Genomic DNA, 22,512 nt, shown 5'->3' with positions numbered 1-22,512 from the left:
ATACTTTTCGTCGAGTTGACCGCTCTCAGTCAGCGATTCCATTATCTTTGTCGCTGTTTCTCATATTACAGCATAAATTTCGTAATATCTTTCAATTATACCACGCGCTGCCGCTTCTTCGCAATATTAATCGACGACCATGAAAACAAAGCATGCGCCTTAGATGCATCAGCTTTCATAATTCTTCGAGGCTTTCGTTTCATTAAATCATTAAACGCTTTGAAAAAGTAATTTCATGATTTCGTTATACAAAGTATACGGTATTTTTTTGACATTTTTGTTTCCATTGCTCTAATGATTGTGGTGAAATAAATTTTATACTATCAATTTTTTAACATAAATGCTAACTGTTGAATGAGCTAATAATCCAATAATAACAACTTTTATAAATGTATCAAATGTATCTCCTTTGACGAAATATTATCATAAAAATAAATATTTTTTATTTCATTATTAAAGTTTTAAAATCAAATTTAGCACGCAAACAAATTTGTATATTTACTCTGTATATATTGATAAAATTTTATTTAAATTGATTAATTAAAAGAAAGATGTTTCTTTGATATTAATAACTTCACATCTTAAGCGCGAAGTAATCTGCAGTTTTAATACTTTTTCAATATTGTTTAATTACAGAGCGGTACTCACGCCCACGAGAAGCGCCGCTTGCGACGGCGACGACATTAATCGCCGGGTGTTCAAGAACGAAGCACGAGCTTCGGTCGTTCGTGGTGGCGTTTCATAATATTCAAGATTTCCGTCTTCTACGTGCAAGAGCGAGGATGGTGTTGGTTCGTTCCTTCTTAACTCTCTCCCATCCAGCCGGGCTGATATCAGTGAAGCTAAGCACGCGAACCTCGCGAAACGTGCCGCGGACGTTACAAATCAGCGAAATGAGCTTTTAAGTACCGAGACTCGTAAACGCGAGGGGCGCGGGCGCGCTTCCCAAGTTGTTGGCCGACGAAAATTCACCCTACCCCCGCCCGCCCATTTCCAACGCGCGTTGTAATATGAATATAAATTACCCGACGTTCCTCGAAACTTTTAACTCGCACCATCGCTTCGTTTTCTTCTCGCTCCTGTTCATTCGTCTGTCGTTCGCAACCCTCGAGAGAGCGTGTGGCCTCCGCGATGTACTCCCTCGACTAATTGGCCGACGCTTATTGTTTCTTGAAAGCTCGCGTGCGCGCGCGCGCGCGCGAATAAACGCCGCGAAGACGAAAGTTGCACGCCACCGGGAGTGCAGAAACGAGATTATTCTCGCTGAAACTTTATCGTCGGTTCTCTCGCCCAGCCGGCGACGCTAACGAGGCTAACGCCATTGCGCCTGTTTCCGTCATTTCCGTACGACGTCGACCGCTGACAGACTCCCGATCTACGACTTTCTGTCGAACCACGACGTTGGCGACGAGGAGCGTCCGTCGAATTTAATCCTCCCGTCACCGAGGATGCACGAACGAGAGATAAAGTGGTATAAATCAGACCTTCTTCATTTAGAGAATTTAACCCGCGTCCGGACGACGTGTTTCCCAAACGCAAACAGGCAACGTTGCTTTTTCTCCAGAAAGGTCGCTTCGTGTGAAAACGTTATGTGTGTACATAAATATATTTTAATGTTACGAAACTAGAGGAATTTTCAGTCGAGGAAACAATTCTCTCAAGAGTTAAAATTTTATGAGGGATACAACAAACGCTGACGTCACTTGGATGAAAGTTCTTGCATTACTTTGTTGTAGAATCTGGTATTAACTCTTTACGATTGTAATCTAGGTTATTCAAAATATTTTGGCGAGTATATAACAAACATCTCGGTTTAAGATCACAAAGGGTTACAAAGCAGAAACATTATTCACAAACGTGTATCTTTGTTTATTTATTTAAAGAATTATAAATCTGAAATATAATTCTTTCAGTTCAATTCGCGTGATTTATACCACTTTATTTATTAACCATCATCAACTTAAATATACCAGAAAGACTGCACGCTACTCTTGCAATCGCAGGTAATTTACTTTTTACGCAAGAAACGTGTTTTTAACATCTTATTTACCTAGCTATAAATTACTTAGCTATCAGTTACAGCGATACATAAACTTTATATATTCATTAAATATGAATTTATCTTTCAATTGAATTATCTTTGTTAATCATTCATTATAAAGGCATCATAATTCTATAGAGTTTTCTTACAAACCAAAATAATCGGAAACAAATGGCACAATTAAGTGTTAATTTATTATTGCGTTTAGAAAATAAGTTTAAAAAATAATTACGCGATTAAAAAATAATTAAGTTTAAAAAATAATTATGAAAATGTTATAACGCATTCAATATTAATAACGATCATTTGCTAATTGTAACGATCATTGTAAATATAATCATTGTAACGTTTTTTATTATCTTAAGTGAATAATAAATTTAAAATTGTAGAAACAAATTAGCAAATAACACTTAATAATGCCAAACATCCGAATTTGATTTCTTATTATGGAAGGAGATACTAGATTATATAAAAATCATTCAAGCAAGATAGATTCAGCTCACTTTCAATAACGAATTGATTTAGTTTAGCAAGTAAATGCAATTTCTAGTATTCATTTTAATACTATTTAGTACTATCTCTAGTAATATTTTTAGTACAATTCAGATATTTTATACGGAAACAATGAAACAACATTGAAAACTAGAGAGAGCACATGCATCCTCCTGTATTCGTGACACGGTCATAAATAAGTTTGTACACCAGCGCAAGTAGAAACTTCAGTGAGCTGCACGGTGTAAGTGCACTTCGGCGGAACCTATGTACGGTGAAAGGGTTAAAATCGTGTGTCGTGAGCAGACTTGTGACTAAATTAATTATTCTTTGTACAAACTGCTAGAAACATCGCGTCGCATGTAGAAGTAACAAGTTACAGTGCGAAACGCGAGAATAACGAAAGAATTCAATTGCCTATAAAAGAGAGGTGTAGTATATAATTTCAAAGTCATATATATATAATGAGAAAAAAATTAATTAGAATTTAACAATGAGTGAGGAAAAAATAACTCTGGTGAATATTAGGATATAAATTCATACAGCAGAAATTGCAGCTACTTCCATCAAAGGATTCAGTTCGATACATTTATTGCGCGTTAATTAATATCTCTGATTCGCATCGAGAAGAGGCTACCAATATTAATTGAGCTTAACAATGGATATTTTTTTAAAACTCTTATAAATTAATCCGTCCTTTTTAGTCGGTACTCTTTTTTTGCGAATGTATGTCTACGCATATTCATCAATCACTAGCTTTCTTTCTCTTTCGCAAATTACAAGTCTCGATAAATAATGAAAGCTCTTTGAAGTTTTACGAACTTCCCGATAGAAAAGCGTGACATATATATTTGAGCGAATAAATCAGGGCTTCGCGAACATCCCGGTAACGAGCAGAACTTTCCTTCGGGAGATACATCAGAAAGGGAGCCGGCGCGTTTCTTTTTTCCTTCCCCCCCCTCCTCCTTCCGCCGTTTTTCTGCTAAGATCTACGGTTTTGTCTTGTTCGTTAAATTCCACCCTCGCGAGAGACCGGCACAACGTCTCCGGGCGGAAACGATGTCAACGATACTCATCTTAATGCCTGTTGAACCGGAAGTGCAGGCAGGAGAGCGCCTACGTCCTAGACCCTCCAGTAAGCAAGCGTAATGAAAACGTATATTACGACGAAAAAGGAATTCGCCTGGGCATGCATCCGCTGCTCTTCGTTTCCTTCAAGAATCTTGAGATTCTTTTGCGTTAACAATTTTGTTTTATACTTTGATATATCAATTACCTCGAAACATCATTGTTCTAAAAAGTTACTAAATCCCTTGTAGCGACATTCTTATACATTTATAAGGTAATTTATAAAATTATTTATAAACGATGTAAACCTTCGTAATATATTGAGAGAATTAAGCAAATAAAAAAATAAACACACACACACACACACACATTATTTGAGCAATTTGTTGCAGATTTTTGCATAATAATGCCGCAGTATTATCAACTTTTACGATTACACACAATTGAAAATCCAGAGAGTTTCCGAGTTTTAAGTTTATAAACGCAAATGGAATCGAGAGCGAAATTAATATCTACATGTACGTTTTATCATTGTACTGAAAAAAATATATTGAACCACACGGCTAATTTATGTGTCGCAATGCGTGCACATTTATCATCTAGTTAATATATGCGTACTCACCTGCGCTGTTGCGGATTCTTGGAAAAGGGGGTGATATGATTTACGGTAGACGATTCCGTGGGTAGCGCCACAGATCGAGAAAACGATACTCAGACAGAGCATTATTATCATCTGAAACATATATTTCAGCAGTCGTTTAGTACAAAAAAAGAAATATTAACAAGTTAGTGTTAGAGAAATATTAAATGAAACACGAGAAAACAATGTACACGCACACTATTAGTCATACAGTCACCTGCAGAGAGCAGTTCTCAATAACAAACATTTTTTAAATATTGTTTCAAACATATATATCATAATAGTTATATTTTTACATCATATTTATATACAGCTTTGACAGTAACTTTCCATTTTAAACAAAAACAATAAATACCACTATATCACTTTTGCTGCTTTCTATTTTTTTTTCTTTTAATATTATGAAACATACTCTTTTAAATTAAGTAAGTAATCATATTTGATATTTGATTTTTATAAACGTTAAATAGTTTATTTAAAAAGAAAAAATTATATTTTCAATATTTTATAATTTGCCAATGTCTGTATTAATTTAATCATTGTAATTAGCAGAAAAAATGGCGCTAGTATTAATAATTATAAAAATGTCCGTATTACACATTAAAATTCCAAGTGCAAATTACTTACGAGTATATAGAAACAATTACTTTCGCGATGCGATCGCCTTCCATGTCGATATACAACATGTTGCAATCGTTAGTGCGATTAAAGAGCGAACGAGCGCAGAAATTGCTGGGGATTTTCACCGTAACGCGGCTGTTTATCACCGTTAAAAATATAGCTAGGATAATACGTCGGTACAGCAATTGGATTTATATTCATCGGGATAGCCGCGCGGTCCGGTTTATCAGCGACACGAGGGCACTCGTGCAGGGATAAATGGGTTTTTCAGTGAGTAAGGGGAAGGGGAATAGCGGCGAAAAGGTTCGGGTAGTCGCCAAGAGAGGTAGAGGTAGAGGGAGAGAAAGGTAAAGAAAGAAATAGAGCGGGACTGTTTCGATCGATGTCATCGGATTCGGGAGGTTGCGACTTGTAACCGGTCTTTGACGATATTCCGTAGCGCTTGGTTAAATCGGACTCTCAAATTTTGCGGTCTCTGTGACGAGCAGCTTCAGCTGCCAATTTTCCAACATACTGTTTCGATCGTGTTTCCTGCTATCCAGGTACTACAAATGTCAAATTTAAACCTTTTACACAGTTTACGCAAACTGATCCACGATCTCATAATCCTGTACACCATGTGTACATCTGTTGCGAGCAAAGTTTAAAAATATAAAACATTTGAAAATCTATATAAAAAAAAAAGTTATTCGATCCTCGATCCGATTGTATATGAAAATAATACTAATAGGTAACATATATATTTATATACATGTATATGTATGTGTATATATACATATATATATATATATATATATATATATATATATATATATATATACATGTATGCAAGTTATTTAATACTATGTATATTTGTATATTTATTTAAATAATTTATTTACTTATTTAAAGAAAATATGATTTGTATGTTTTAATAGATAAAAAGATAATTAGTATATATATATATATTTTCTAAAAGTATTGTAAAATTAATTTGACATCTCGGAGACTTCCTAAATTAATTTGTTGTTTGGAAATGAACGGATTAGTCGCCAATTTCCCGAGAGAAATTTTAACCTCGTCGATCTCGGGCCGTACTGAGCGCCAACATATAATTCCTGAGGAGCTTTGGCTCGAAACTGTTTAATTCAACGTCGTTTACGGAAGTATTAGAACTTTTCAGGTGCATTTGGTCTAACAAGGTTGCAACTTTGCATAATCCTGTTGTTGATGAGGAACGCCTACTATTGTACATAGCAGGGAAACGAATGAATAGTTGGGATAGAAAGAACATAAGTCTATTGTGTGCATTGATTACGATAAATTATGTAAAGATATTATTACGCCAGGTATATACTTCCCACTGTCATTCATTATTCATTTTGTAAAACTATCAAATGAAAGAATATAAAAAATTTAATTGTGAATAAAATTTAAATTATATTAAAATATATAATATATAGACCAAGGCAAACAAGAATTTAATTAAAATCCATTCAATTACATTTTGAACATATTAAATAAAGATTTGTGCCCCGATTCAGGATATAATGATAAATTTTCAAATATCTATTAAATTGAGTGCATCTGAAAGATTTATTAATAGAAATCAATTAAATTATTCAAGTATATTGTTAAAATGGACCGCATATCGTTAGAACGTAATTTAATTAAAATACAATATTTCTACTAAAATTCTGCCTATCCTATCTGTGTCCTTTTCTGAATTCTATTATTGTAATATCAACTAATTCAAGTTATATCATATAGTACTTGAATTCCTACATGGACTTATGTGTCCAGATTATCCATTTATCACGATTTTATCATATATCATAAAAACTAACTTCATAAAAATTTATATTTTTCAATCAGCGAAAAGTTTTATTTATTTTTACTAGAGAACGCTTTTCACATCCGCTTGAAAGCAAATGTCAGTGAAGTGTTGGGGCGAGGAAGTACATTAATGATTTGTTCATGTGCCATCAGTTACGATTTTGATATATCGTATATCAAGAGTTATTGTAATCTCTCATATCTCATTCATTGATGGCTAAACAAGTCATGTTTTTTTAGTGCTAGTCTAGTATTTTTTCTACATATTCCATTTTTTAATGTATAGTGAGAGTTTATTCGTTTATACATACATATGTATATATGCTCCATTTGTATCCACGTCAATCATGAGTTATACGGCAAAAGGATTCGTTCGAAAGAGTACGATAGAACTGTGTATTCAGAGCGAAGCGAGCATTAACCATGTGCCAATGCGCATAAAATGCCCAAGAAGGCGCACTTCTCAAGCATAATGCTAAAAGCACTGCAAATGTTGACACTTTTCACTTGGCATGTCTTTCACGTTGGAAACGTCGTTCGTTCGTCGTCTAGTTCCGGAATCGTGTTTGGAAATGCATTGCAGTTCGCGCATCCAGTTTCTCTTTTTTTTTTTCTTAACTAATTTTTATATGCCATCTGAGACTTATAGTATACAAGATGCTTTAACGTCCCCAATTTTCGGAATCTCAGAGATTGCACATCTCAAAATATCTTCTAAAGCACAAGAAGTAATCTTAATGAAAATATTGTCTGATTGTCGAAAATTGTACAATCGAATTAATTTCCTTTTAAGTATTGATATTTGATTCCTTTTAGTATTTTTTTTTCTAATTCTAATTCCGTCTTTAGAACTTTTCAAGATATATAGCCTCGAAACTTGAGGTGAAATACCTTGTATGCTTTTGAGATTATGAAATTTTTCTTTCGACGTAATAACCATGAATTGCATAATCGCACAATACACGTGAAGTAACACCAGACATCGTCCGTAAGCATGATAAATGCAATGAGCATTTATCATTCAGATTAGAAGATATAAAATTTCCTTTTAGTAACGGAATAAAAATTCCAATATATGCAATTAATATAATACATATAATAAAGCGAGAGGTTTCTTTTGTACACATTAATCGCATATTAAAAAGCGATTACTGTACAAAAGACAATAAACTACTTGGATTTTTATTTATTATAGTTCAAATTATTTAGACACACATTTTTAATATTGAAAAAAACTTGTTCTTTACATCTCTTTCTTTCTTTTCTGATCGACCGACCGAAAGCACAGCCCATACCATATTTTAATTTATAAACGATTCGCCAAGCAGCCATGAGGAAGTAGTAAATTTCTAAATGTTGTCGCGAAAAAAGGAGAAATTTTTTAGCAAAGTATCGGTAACAAAGTATATTGGCGATCAGATTCGGAGCCAGTGAACACGGAGAACTTGGCGTTCTGTCGATGCGTTTGTAAAATGCACCAAAGATGCATGAAGCGGTTGTCGTGTGCATCGGGGGGGAAAAGTTCGCGGAGTTTTCTCGCTCGCGGATGCATCGAAAGAAAGGTTACATACAGACGTACGGTAAACACAGAGAGAAGTTACAGATTTATGTGTAGCGCCGGTGGAGTTAGTTGCAAGAATTTCTCCGCAACGTTTTAATACGCCACGATATCTTGACAGGTATATCGCGACTTTTGACTGCCGACAATTTACATTAATTAGGTAGATGCATACAAAAGAGAGTGGCATTTAATTGCGCGCTTCTTGCACTGCATTCTTGCGCTTGTATGCTTCTTGCGTATAAATGCATATAAATTCGAGTTTTGCGGCAATTTGTCGTGCAATTTACGGCTGCGTCGCTAGAACATCGCAGTCTCCTTCTTACAACAAATGATTACGTATTAACTAACGAAACTGCACGCGAGCGTCAACTCTCACGTAATATTCGCTATCTACCATCTGCTCTATATTCATATTGGTCACTGCAAGCGCAATATTATGCAGATACATAGATTGTCATGATACATACATCAATGTCATCTAAACGATAACGATGTCGTGATTCTAGCTGCTCTATGACGAGAAGCAGTAGTTAGAAAAATATTAGTAAGACCTGCTGGCCTTAACGATTCACGAGATGTCACTATCAACGGATCGATAATCCAAATTCCAATGTGATACATCTCAACGGGTCGCATTGTCCTTGTCTGTGCGAAGGCAGATTAGGGACAGCAGATGGCAAACACAAGTGGAACGCGGGCATGGTAACTAAGCTTTCACTGCAAGCGAATCCTTCCCGGCTTGCGGTGAAATTGTGTTAACTAAACATGTCACTATTAGAACAGATCTGAGTCATGAACCTCTCTTTGAATTAATTCTCGCATAGTTTCAATAAAAATTAACTAAACAATTAGAAAGATTACAGGATTAGAAAAAGAAAATCAGAAAGAGAGTTTCATTATTTTCACATATATATATATATATATATATACTTTTTACTATCACAGACATCACTATAGGTACTGACGTACTTTCAGAAGAAACTTAAAAGTTGTGATACGATAAAAAGTAAAATATAAATATATAGTCCAGCTATTCATTTATATTAAAACTAGATAAAATCTATTAAACTAGGTAAAATTTATTAAAAATTGCATATTCAAATTTTGTAGCTAAAGTAAAAAATGAAATTTTCCAAAAAAATTCACGTTTAAATACGAGAGCAAAAGTGATATAGGGAAACCATTTCATACACTAGGAGAAGCTAGTTATGTGTGTTCCCTTTTCCCGCAACAGTGCATCCGACTATTATCCTATCGCGCTTACATACAGCATTAGCGATACATATACCGCAGCCGAACGGCGAATCGAACGCATTACACATGCTACGATATCGCGGCACGCCAGCCATAATTTCCGCGGTCGGCCGGTAATTAGCTCTTTACCAATTTGTCGAACATATTACCCAGTCATCATGCCCGTCTATCCCTATGAGCGGGGTCGTGGCTCTGGATAAAGAGGAAATTACTCGTTGACGGAAGCAATAAGTAACGCACGTGCGCCAATCGATATGTCATCGACGGATCGATTCCATTATTTGTTCGGCGTGTCCATTATTGTTGGCGCGGAACGGGAAACTGCTTTGTACCTTGTGGCTGTGTAACCGCCGCGGTCGGAAATTTTTGTCGGCCTCCATCGACGACATCGGCGATGTGGCGGCCGTCGTTGACGTGCTATTTCACGGCGCGGATTTTTTTTTTTTTTAACAGCACGATTAAAAGAGATTCCGGGAGCACACCGACGAGCGCGACATGTAACCGACGTCAAGAGCCCTGTGCGCGTCATCGATTTTGTCATTACTAAAGGTGACACCGATCGGAAGACTGCCCTACACTTTTTCGACGATCAACTAGAACGGAGCCAGAATTGACCCCGTTGATTTCCGCGTCGAAAATGGCTTTTCAACGTTCTCGATTTTCGGGGGAATTTGATTTTTCACAATTTCGCGGAAAAGCGTCAACGATTTTCAATTTGAGCGACCCAGATCTGTGGTTTTCTCGTTACATTCTATTTAAAACTGCATCCTATCGCGATATTATAAATGAATGTCAACATACACACACACACACACACACACAAGGAACTTCAGTATGCTATTGTACTAATTGGAAGGAAAAATCTGTGATGTGTGCGCTATAAGCTACTTTTCAAAAATCCTGAAATCATGACAAAAATCTTTGGGAAAATGATAATATTAAAAATAATGTAGCCACACATTGATAGTATATTATATGCTTTAAAAGGAAGAGAAGAGCAATAATCGCCGACAATCTGTTATAAAGTTTACAAAAGATGTGTGAAATAAAGATAATGTACAGAATACTTATGATTGTGTAATATGTTCGACATCGTTCTGTTAAAGCATTTGAAACGTTACAGAAAGGATTTATGAGAGAGAGTTTCTCATTTTATACTGATAAAAGAATTGACGCTAAATTCAACGGAAATGAAAGAGAGTTAGATAGATAGAGAGAGAGAAAGAGAGAAAATAGTTTTAACTTTATCATTAATCGTCTTTAAAATTAACCGATTAAAAATACTTTTAATCTAAAGCGTATAAGCGTTTTTAATAAAGAATTCAACGTTTCTTCTTTGAAAAAGATATATATGTATATATATATATATATATATGTTTATATTGTTAATTTTATAATTATATTAATTAAGTAAACGTTGATATTATTAAATGCATTGAAATGAATATTTGTATTTAAACGAATTAATTGTTATTTAAAAAGATCCGAGAAAATAAATTATCTTATCGCACCAATTTTATAATCACTGCAAGAAATTATTCGCTGCATCGCGCAGTTATCGACGTATATCACGAATTATATTCACGAAGTTATTTGGAGAATCTGAATAGGGGCGATAAACTGGTTAATCGTTACCAACGTACAAACTTCATAAAGCCTGTCATCGGAGCTGAAAACGCTTTAGTGATGCGCTCAGAACTGTCGAGCAAACAATATTACAGGCACACAATATCGTTTGCTTCTATCCGATATTTATCATTAACAAACCCATTCTGCGATAAATGAGGCCGTCGATCAGCAGTAGTAGTTGAAAGAACAAATCCTCGTTCCGTTTAACGCCGTCTCGCACGCTTTTTTTCCGCGCGTGATCGTGAAAGTGTCTTTGTGTGTATCAACTATAAATGCTACACCCGCGTAGCTATCTTTCACTTACTTCCATTCTCGTGATTCTCATTCCATGCTCTCTCTCTCTCTCTCTCTCTCTCTCTCTCTCTCTCTCTCTCTCTCTCTCTCTCTTTATCCACTTGTTTTTTTCTATTTTTTCCTTCTCGCATTTTCATACTATTCCGCTACGCCTAGTGCCCATCTATATCTCAACTTGTGCAATTGGCGACAAAAACCAGTAAACAAACGAGCAATCGATTGACTGTCAGCGACAAAATGCAACGGCTCTAAATACAAGGAAAACGCGGCAAAGTAACTTGAACGGAGTTTAATTTTATGCGGTCGTAAATTATCACAAAGCGGCTCTTAAGCGGAATCTTATAACAACTATAAGAACTGGTGATTAATTTTTTAATTGGTAGAGACGACTTAAATGAAGATTGAATTAATTCCATTAATAAATCCTATTAGTAATTTAAATACAGATATTTATTGAACATTCGCGTGCATTCTATAATAGAATATATAATGCTTGAACGCGACAATTTTTATTCAGATTTCTCGCAAAAGCTATTAGTCACAAGTGTGTCACGTTAGATTTAAGAATTCTACAGATTACCGAATCTGTAGCCGGAACGTGAAATATTGCAGTATTATATGCGCGCCAAGAGAAGGACGAAAGTTTGATTCGAAAACAGTGAGTTTGTGCGGAAAATTCGGCGCGCAACTTCATGAAATTTCAATCGCGAGTAGAAATCGCGCGCAGTTATCTGCGAAATTTCATGCGAGACAAGTACGGAACGAGCAAAGTCGACGGTGAGAAACAATTGATTTGGCCGCATATTACCGCGAGAATATTCACTTGTGCTAGACGTTTCGCGCGCGCGATGTATTACATAGTTCTGCACAGGTATACGTACATATGAAATTTCGTATGTAAATTGTACCCCCCGGGCATCCTCTTTCCCTGCCCGTCCTCTATGTGAATATATGCTCGTCGCTGCGCGCAAGATGGGAACCTAATTAAATTTGACCGTGATTATGAAGGAAAAAAAAAAGAGAAGAAAAAAGAAAGAGAAAGAAAGAGAGAGAGAGAGAGAGAGAGAGAGCGATTCATCTGACTCGAGAGATACCGGTTACATAATTTTCGTCCGCTGCGTCGCACGTGAGTTTCTCGCTCGCGCGATTTAAGCATTGTAATGGCGAAACTCGCATCTAGCTCTCGCATAAGAAGGCAAACAGAGACCGCTCGGGTCTCTATATATCGAATTAATATTCTCCACGCCAACGTATCGATCCGTTTGCGGTTGCAGAAAAACGCGTTGCGACCGCGTGCGCGAAGGAACGTGAGCGCATTAAGATTGAATGCCGTTGCAGAATAATCGGGCCCGCTACTTCCATTCGTTCTCGTTAGGCGAGAGCCGCGTACCTTGCGTCCTTGTTATTAAATCCGCGGTATAATTTATCGCTTCGTTCACACTTATTCTTATGTTCGTCTAATAATGCGATGAGAAAAAGCGCCGCGTGAAAATTAGCGCGACAGTGCAATCCTCGAGCAACGACATTTTCGCGCAGAAGACCACCGTGCTTCTTACGTACCGCGACTTCACAAGCGTAATATTTTTTTTCCACGAAATGTACGTACATTATGTCACTTTGAGATTTTCACACTTTGAAATGTTTGCCTTTGCAACATTAATACATTCTCTTTAATATAAACTCTACACGCTAATATGAAAGTTAATCCTTATACATAAGCATATTACAAATATTAAAAGATGTAATTTTTAATTCTAAAAGTGTAGATTTGCAATATTAAAAAGAAGATACTTTTATTGCGTGGAGTACAAATTTATAAAGTAAAATAAATTATTAAAAATTTATGATAAAATAAGATTCAGATAGACATTGCAGAGTGCGAAACTAAAACATCGAGAGAGCATCAATTTATAAAAGAATGTAAAGATGGTATAGGTACAAATACTAATCAGGACTGATAGGCAATCGATCATGTAAATATGATGAAAAATTGACTCACCGGTCGATTTGTTATAGTCGTTGCTCCTCGCAGGCAGTATTATTTGGCATCGCGTATAATTCACGTACAAACACACACCAACAAAATTGGTCGAAAAACCAATCGGAAAACGCGACTAATTACGAACCAGCGCTCTAATTAATCCCGCGATCGCTCGAAGGTTTATACGACATTCCCGACGCTGATTTATACACGTACAATACACGCGCGCTTGAAAAGAACAAATGACTAGGAAAAACTACGACCAAACTCGTTATTTTTTTATTCGATGAAACTCTCCAATCTATGAGAAATGAGAAATATATACAATGATTACTGTGTAAATAATTGTAATCGTTGTCACGTAGCGCGTGCAACCACTGATCGAAATTCTCGATATTCAATTACAACAAGAGTAATAATTCCAACAGGAAAATAATGCGTAAAAAATCATTTATATATCAAAAGAGATAAAAAGAGAATTCGTAAATATGCATAGCACACACGGTATCTCAAAGAGTGGTCTGAGATATCTTGCTGTAATTTCTCTCAATTTGTTACGAAATGCAATTATGTAATTCTAAAATTACATTAACAGTGTTACTACGTATAATTGCTCGTTATTGGATTCGATTTTCCATGCTTTTAATTCTTTGCACATTCCATTGCGGATCGATCAAATCGTATCACCGAATATCGAGTGAAACGCGACTAGTAATTAATATTGCAAATAGATTTACCTTTCAAGGCGCATATAAAAGAGTGCAATATAGAATCTATGTAGTTTTACTTTAATGAAATTTGTGACAACGATTAATCATAGCGCGTAAAGATTATTATTTGCAGAGACGACGTGTCGCACGTTTGTACGTCGGATACGTTCAGATTATTAGTCATATGAAAGGTCATGGCATATGTCATGCGTATACGAGGCGCAGGAATGTGGCCGTGGAGTGGGGATGACCGGAGAAGGGATGAGAAGAAGTAGAGACAAATCACGCTTCACGTTATTATAAACAAATCGTCAAAGGTATTTGAAAGACGTAATACTATCAAAGAGTTTAAATCGTGTAGCAAGACAGTCGAGCGAAACAAATAGCGTATTATTCTTACTAAATTAAAATAGATTTACCTTTCAGATGTATCACAAGGAACGCAGTGTAGGATTTAGTTTTACTCTAATGAAATTCGTGACAGCAATCAGTCGTAGCGTATACAGATAATTCGCGGAGCCGACGTGTCGTACGTCTGTGTGTGCGTCGTTCAGATTTTCAGTCATGCGAAAGGTCGCGGTGTCATGCGTCGTACGTGCGTACTGTATGAATGTGGGGATCGTGGAGTGGGGGTGACGGTGGTGGAGGGGATGAGAAGTAGAGGTAGTAGGTAGTGTCACGCTTCGCGTTATTATAAATTTATCAGAATCTGCGTTATAACAACTGTCAAGAGTAGCGAGTGATCATAAGTGTCGCATATTAATTAATGTAAGTGATTATTAACTAAAACTACTAATTATAAGATTAATTTTGTCATCAAAAATATTAACAATCGCGCACTCGCGAATTAATAAAATACTGTAATTGAACAGTGTGGAATATAAATTGTCAGATACATATAGTAATTATAATACTTTAGATTAATTAAATTTAATTGAGTATTCTTTTAATTTCATACTTTTGTAAGATATTTTTCTTTGGATATTTTACTTACTGAGAGATATACGATACGCATATTTTGTATTATTTATTTATCAATATATCGCGTAAATATAACATTAGAAGTATCATAAGAGATTTTCGTCATGTAGTAAATTAACATACGCGTTAGCAAGTAATTATTTCTTGATTACGCGACATATTAAAATATCATTATATCATTATATTATGCAGCAGGGATTAAATTAAAATTTATGTTATAATGAGTTAGTAATTAAATACCTATACGAAATTTTTTCTTGTAAAAAAGACGTATTAAAAATGGTGACTCAAGCACCGTATTTCATATTACAAATTTGTTAAAAAGTATCTTATACAAAAAGAAAGAATCACGATAATTATTACTATGCTGTTTTAATTAATAAAAATAAATCATGTAGCATATAATCTATATATCGAGCAAAAATCAATGCAATGTTAGTGCATCGTCCGATATAACAAATACTGAATATAGATGAAATTATATAGAAGAGAGAAAAAGAAAGAGAGAGAGAGAGAGAGAGAGAGAGAGAGAGGAGGGAGGGAGGAAGAGAGGGAGAGAGAGCGAGAGAGGGAGAGGAAAAGTCAGAAAACGCTATGTATATTGTTATTACAATTTTATTTTTGTTTTACATATTAACATAACAAAAAGTTCTTTATGCGAATAATTATTAAAAAATATTAAAATTCTTATTAAAAGTTCTATTTTATCTTACTAGAATGTATTAATTTTTTCTCTATGTATATTGCGTATCAAAATGACATTATCTGGCAAAAGATATTAAAAATTCAGATTTTCTGCTTTTGAAACGAATGATTTGTTTTGGAAAATGGTTATCTCTTAAAATGGTTCTCTTTTAATAAAAGCTCCGAGTCTCTTGTAAAGTCGCGAACAAACAGTCTTTAGTGAATAAATTGAAATTTTCCGTAAAATCTTAGTTTTATATTACTATATTTATTTTGTTTAATATTATATACACATAGTTAACATTTTGAAGATAATCTTACGTCTTTCAAGTAAATTCACGAACATTGTTTTATTTTTTTTCCGCAAATGATGTTTTATTAGCTTCAATATATGCTAATAAATGATTTATTCGTTAAATTATATTAATCTGATATCACTTCCGTCATTTTTTATCGCGATTATTATCATTGACTGCATAATGCATATATTATAATTCAGGTCTTGATTTAATTATATGTTGCGACAATACATTGATTTTATGCAAATAAAAGTATATAGTTTATTTCATAAGATATAATATACAAAGAAGCATTCAGATTATAAGAAAGAATCAAAAAGAGGGAGGAAATAAAAGAGCTTAGTAGCATTGATATTCATCGTTATAAATGCGCAACCAATTATTTCTCGATCATAATAATGATCATTTGTCGATCATCGACTATCGTCGTAACTCGAAAGATTTAAGAATGAGAACTCGCTAGCGACGCGCGAGAAGTTAATAGAACGGCAGTCGCCGAGCTTTCAGGAGGTTATAAGGACCGAGTCAAGGGTCAATTTATTTCCGCTGCTAGGCGCACCGTGTCCGTCATACATTACGGGGAAATCGTCCGCGAAGATTTAAGTGGTCGATCTGTGCCCGCAGCTGTGAGCTGTAACGTCGCGGACTACGAGGATTTTCCCGTAAATCTCACGTTGATCGCGACACCGTCGTATGCACACGTTTATTTCAGCTTTTTCAACGTCAATGACGCCTAGGATCGAAGAAAGTGACGAGTTTTAGCTGTAGCTGAAAAAAAAAGAAAAAAAAATTGAGTACTTGATTTTATCACGCAGTGAATAATAGTTGACTGGGATATTTGAAAATTCGATTTCCATCTATCCCGTTTGTGTTTGTTTTTGTCCGCTTCAACGTTTAACGAAGTAAAGACCCGGTTTACAGATTCAATTTATTATTCCTACATCGTCGTATCTCGCGCGTCGGAGATAACAATTTATTTTTATTCTCACTTTATTTTTTTTATTTCAAACTATTTCACCGAGCTTTTGAATTTATTTAAAAAATTTACGAAAATGGAAAACGTAATTATAATACGTATAAAGACAAAGATAACTTTTGGTCTTTTGGCCCTCTTTGCTGATAAATCGAAACACTTGTGTGTCCTTTGAAATACACATAGGACTTTGCTTATTGCGCTATTTTGTTGCGTAATCATAGGGTGATTTGTAATTACTACGGACGATCTTACCGGTAGCAAGGTACGACGACCTCGAGTCACGTTGTGCTCGCGATACAGGATGCATGAGGCAGGCAATGTGAGTGCACCGGCGGCGAAGACGTAACCGCTGAGGACGACGATGATCCTCGAGGGTTCCGGCGCCAGATGGATCATGGGTAGCCTAACCAGGAAGCACCAGACGCCGGTGGACAGCAACGTGCCTGCCATGGTAAACAGAAACGTGCCGGAGAAGAAAAGGTAGAAACTCGTGCAGGACATGCTCCCCAGGTGATCCTGTAGAAAGAATTTGGAAGATCTACAGAGTGTTCGGTATTCCGTGTTTTCTAGATTTTTGCCTTACAAAGAGATCTCCGTGGAATATCTCGTTGCAGAATATTTTATAAGAAGTACTTCGAGATTTGAAACGTAATGATAAAGAATATATAAGGGATTAGAAGAGAATAGTAGAATAATCATATATGTGCAATTTTTAAATTAAAACGTTTTCATATAAAAATAAAAAAAATTATATAATTCTTTTTGCTTAAATTTGCTTCGAATAACACATAAGATATAAATTTCTTCTGAGATATTCAATATGCTCTCATACGTGATATATATGTCTAAGAAATATTATATAGATGCCAAAAGATGTAAAGTTTCTTAGGTGCTATTCTGATGTGATCATGTAAAATTCCATGTTATATGAGATCGGAAGCAATGTTTCAACCCTTTCAAAGAAGATGAATAATTTTATATACTGTATGTTCGATTTTTTTGCATATTATTTCTGTTATTTTAGTAGTTTGCAAATTTTTTTCTTTTTTATGATGCATACTTATAGTTCGATTTTTGATGTATTCGATACGAAAATGTGTATGACTGTATTTTTAATTTTAAGAATAAAACATTATAGTTTCATGAAATTTGTTAATGTTTTATCAATTTATGTTTCATAAAAAATTATTTGTATAAATCTTAATTAAAATCAACGCTTATTTATTATGATTATGGTATACGTTCTGTCTTTTTTATTTAAAAAAAAGAAAAAAACGTATTAATATTAATTAAATACCTAGTAAATGAAACGTTGTAGGTATATACAAAATGATAAAACGCAAACTTTTTTTGACAACTTTACGAGCTTAATGCAGCATTTTCATTACTTCAAATATTCCCGTAAGTAACACGGATTTAACGATACGCATGAGAGCCAAATTCACTAACACGGAATATAGATATGGCGATCGATTCTCTCAGTGAAGAAAAGTTCTGGCAAATTTTCATTTCGTCGAAAAGTTTTCGCGGCCCATTGAAACTTTAAGAAGATTTCGCAGCGCGACGATTTCTCAACGATGTATGTTAATTTATCTGCGAACTGCATTAGGTAGGTAGGTAATGTATTCAGTATTCACTTCTCGAGTAACTTTGGATTATACTCCGATTTATTCTTGGATCTTGTATGTCGTATTATTTTTTTCCGTACATAATATATAAGATAATCCGAAAAATTATTCCAATCAAAATAAGTATCAATACAAAAAAAACACAAAACCAATATTGTTTCGGAAGCTTTCCAATAATGCATAACAGTACATTTGATCTCATTAACGTACATGCTAAAATTACTACTTCATATTTTAATTGCCGCGTGCATTATTATAACTATGTACAACAAAAGCAAAGCGAATTGAAAGAAAGAGAATGAATTGTTATGAATTTTCGATCGAGTTGTTTGCCTCGGATATCTTTTATATATCCAAGCTTGAGATCTATGTTTTATTCAGATGAAGAAAAGATGTGTTTGGACATACAACATCTTATCATTGCTGCGTATTTTTATTTAAATAAGCATTTTATTACTAACATTTATGCCCGCGCTTTTAACCGACAGAGCACAAAGCAGCAATGTGTTTGTACTCTTTTTGTCTCGTTATTTCTACCTTAGTCGTCAAGACAATTTTATATTTCCATCTCAACGACCTTGGTGAAATCATAAGAGACGTGAAGCTCGATCGTAACAGACCCGGGTAACCCGACTGAAACGAGCATCTCGAATAAGTCACAAAAATAATTAAAAACGCCTGTAAGTTTGTATGATTCAAAATGCAAGCGCATCTTTTCTCCCTCTTGAGCTTACAATCTTCGTGTTTCCGGAGTAGTCCGATCAACGAAGCTTTGTAGATTCATTTAATTAGAGCCTTTTCTTCTCTATTGAATCGCTCATTGTTCGAACGAAGCGGACGAAGTTGCAGTCAGTCAGTACGCGAATTAGGTGTTCTGAAATTAAATCGGTCAATACGAAGAATAGTCACGACTAGTCTTAGTTAGGCGATAAAACAGAGGGGGACGTCGAGAATTCGCCGCGGAAAAACGATCGAGAGAAACTATGCAGTGAGAGGCACTTGAGCGAGATTTGATGAAAGAAAAGTGTCGGAAAAAATCGCTTAGAAACATTGAAGGAAAACGCGAGTTCTTATTAGTTCCCTTATCCTCGCTCTCTCTTTCTCTCTTGCACTTCTTTAAGTTGTAGGTCGAGAAACAAGTAGAGATCGTAAAGATTGCGCTTCGGCTTACATCTGAAATCCAGCGAGTGGTTACGACGCAATAATACGGATATAAAAACAACTAACGCGCCGTGGGTGTAGCTTTACGCTCGTCTTTTCTTTCCTCGGACTGTTTCTTAAAATCGTGAATCATGAGAGAAATGTAGGTCGAGAGATCGTAAAGCGAGTCCTCCGATGGACCGCTCGGAGAGCGGTAATTCTCGATATTTTGCCGGATAAGACAGGTAATATCGATTCATAGAGAGGAAGGCTCCGCGCGCGGAGCTAGACAGGAGCGGCGCGTCCAATTATCGGCGAGGCTTTTCGGCTCGAGCGGCTGCATCCTGTATTTCGGATATCGATCTCGTTCCTGGGATATCCCCTAGGATTGGTACGGTGATTTGGTAGGATGATTCTATGTTTCACTCTCTCTCTCTCTCTCTCTTCCTTCCCCCCCCCCCCCTCCTGCCTCTCTCTCTCTCTCTTTCCACCTCTCTCTCCGATTACCTCGCGAATAACGTTCTAAGCTGTTATGTCACGCTTATAGGTATTTGACATTGATTCCGATTTCGCGGCCGGATATGGATTAGTCTGCTTGCGCGTCAGAGAAATAGATACGGATACGAGATCGCGTCTGCTTCTCCTGAACTTGAGCGGGAGATTGGCGTATGGCGAGTATCGTTCACGTATCCAACCGAATATCTTCGCCGCGCTTAGAGCACACGCCACTTCGTTAAATATTTACCGGTTGCAAAGTACAAAGTTTACGCTTCACCTGTTACGGCACGCGCACGTTTTCATGCATCGCCACGCGTACAGGTATGCAACAACGCCATAACCGTTTTGTTAATGTGTATCCGGGCGTCGTGATATTTTTTTTATAACGAACAGAGAGCTATGACCCAATTGTTACGAGGAGAAGTTTGTATTATATTGAGAACGGATTTTTACATCACGCCACTCGTTGCGCATATTTTTCAATATTTCACGGACGAATTGAATAATTTGATGTTATGCGCGTGAATAAATACACATGCAAAATTAGATTAAATTTATAGTGTATAAGTAACAATCGATCGATTTTATTCATGGCCCAGCTCTCCAATAACTTTATTATATTAAACTTTACGTAGAGACCTGAATTGAACCGTAATAATCCTGTAATCAGTAGCACGGTACATGTCTTATGTTCGATACGTTTGCATCATACAGATTCCCATGAGCCTTCCCGACTTCGTTAATTGCTAATTATGATATGCCATGAAATAAAAATGTGAAATTATCGACGAAATCAGAACTATCATGGGAATACCTATTGCCCATATATTGCTCATTAAAAACAGCTATTAAGGCGAGTTAATCGAGAAGCAAGAAAAATGGAAAAGAAATTCCAACTCGAACAATCCTCTTCGAAGCAATATCCGAACTAACAATAAATCCTCTTAGCATAATGTAATAATTAAACGTTTTCTCGATCAATAATATTGATTAACACGTTTCCGTTGATTTTAAAACCGCTTTAATATAATATAATGCGGTATTAAAATCAACGGAAACGTATTTTGCGGTATTTTAGATCGAATATAGAATATGAATGACCGAGTTTAAACGACGGATTTAGAAATCTAAATTGGAATATTTCTGGAAATATAAAAACAATTAACGTAAAATTAAGAAATTAAATAGTTATATATAAAATAATCGAATCAACCATTAACCTTTGAAATTATCTGTCCAGATAATTACCGTTCATCTTTGTAATGAGTTTCTTTATTCGCATATCTATGTGTTTCGGCTTTGTCAGTATATTATGCATGAAACATCGAGCAAAGAGAATTTATAAGAGGACTTGCTAACAAAGAATATTCAAAAGCAATTAAAACTCGGAATGTCATAGTGAGATTTGTACGTTACTCGAGTTCTTTGATTATCTCAATCTCGATGGTGACACTGCCTCGACATATCGTATTCAAAGGCTTTTCTGAAACAAACCACATAGGCAGTTTATGCAAGCGTTAGTTGTCACTTCTTCAACTCCAGCATTTCCTTGAAAGTCTTCATACACACCTTTTGCGCAAATAATGTTACTTACATAACAACGTGGAAATAAAGCCAGATACTCACATCTACATACATATACACGCTAAGGTTTTCTTATTCGAATTATGTATTATACTCAAGCTAATATGTATTGATGTCGAAAATAAATATCGAAACATTTTCAATTGAAGAGTTTGATGCAACAATGTTTGGATAATTTTCTTAAAAGTTTGAGAAAAATAATTTTGCAGTTGTGAGAAATTCTCAAATTTAGATTAACTTTTGCAAATTTTTAAAAGAAGAAAGCTTGCTCTTTTTCTTTAATATAATACCAGGTAGGCTAGAAAAATTGCAATAAAACAAATATATTTAGCAGTACATATCTTAGTTTTAGCTTTAGTATGTTCCGTTTGACTTTATCATTACAGTTTTATTTGCTTCGAGTAAAGCTCAGTATATAGCGGATATTAAGCTCGACAAGCAGTTTCGGTTGCTTGAAAAGTGTGCTACACGTTGTTGCAAATTTAAATTGCCTTAACTGAGCGTAACCTTCCTTAACACATTTCCCAAACGGTCGGTGATGTATGCTCAGGCAGGATGTCCCATTTTCGACGAGTTTCCGTCGCGGCGTTTATGCAGCTACAAGTCAGGATGACGA

At 35.5% G+C, this 22,512-nt stretch overlaps 2 long non-coding RNA genes across 5 annotated transcripts in view; one reads left to right on the top strand and one right to left on the bottom strand.

Moving 5' to 3' along the window:
- LOC140669818 (uncharacterized) overlaps positions 1-14,692 on the bottom strand; it is a 56,100-nt gene extending 41,408 nt beyond the window's left edge. For 2 of the 3 annotated variants that reach the window (XR_012047412.1, XR_012047414.1), the window contains exons 1-2: positions 14,526-14,691; positions 4,224-4,334 (exon numbers count right to left, since the gene is read on the bottom strand). This is a non-coding gene — a long non-coding RNA (uncharacterized lncRNA). Of the gene's footprint in view, positions 1-4,223; positions 4,335-14,525 lie in introns of all 3 variants that reach the window. The other variant, XR_012047413.1, reaches the window with a different exon arrangement.
- Positions 1-22,512, top strand: part of LOC140669819 (uncharacterized) — a 223,338-nt gene that overhangs the window by 182,183 nt on the left and 18,643 nt on the right. Inside the window, exon 5 of one of the 2 annotated variants that reach the window (XR_012047416.1) lies at positions 637-2,209. The exons of the other annotated variant lie outside the window; for it this stretch is intronic. This is a non-coding gene — a long non-coding RNA (uncharacterized lncRNA). Of the gene's footprint in view, positions 1-636; positions 2,210-22,512 lie in introns of those variants that run through there. 2 annotated transcript variants of the gene reach the window in all.

The sequence above is a fragment of the Anoplolepis gracilipes genome, chromosome 9, assembly GCF_047496725.1.
Source record: "Anoplolepis gracilipes chromosome 9, ASM4749672v1, whole genome shotgun sequence".
Taxonomy (NCBI): Eukaryota; Metazoa; Arthropoda; class Insecta; order Hymenoptera; family Formicidae; genus Anoplolepis; species Anoplolepis gracilipes.
This window is presented reverse-complemented; position numbering and strand designations above follow the sequence as displayed.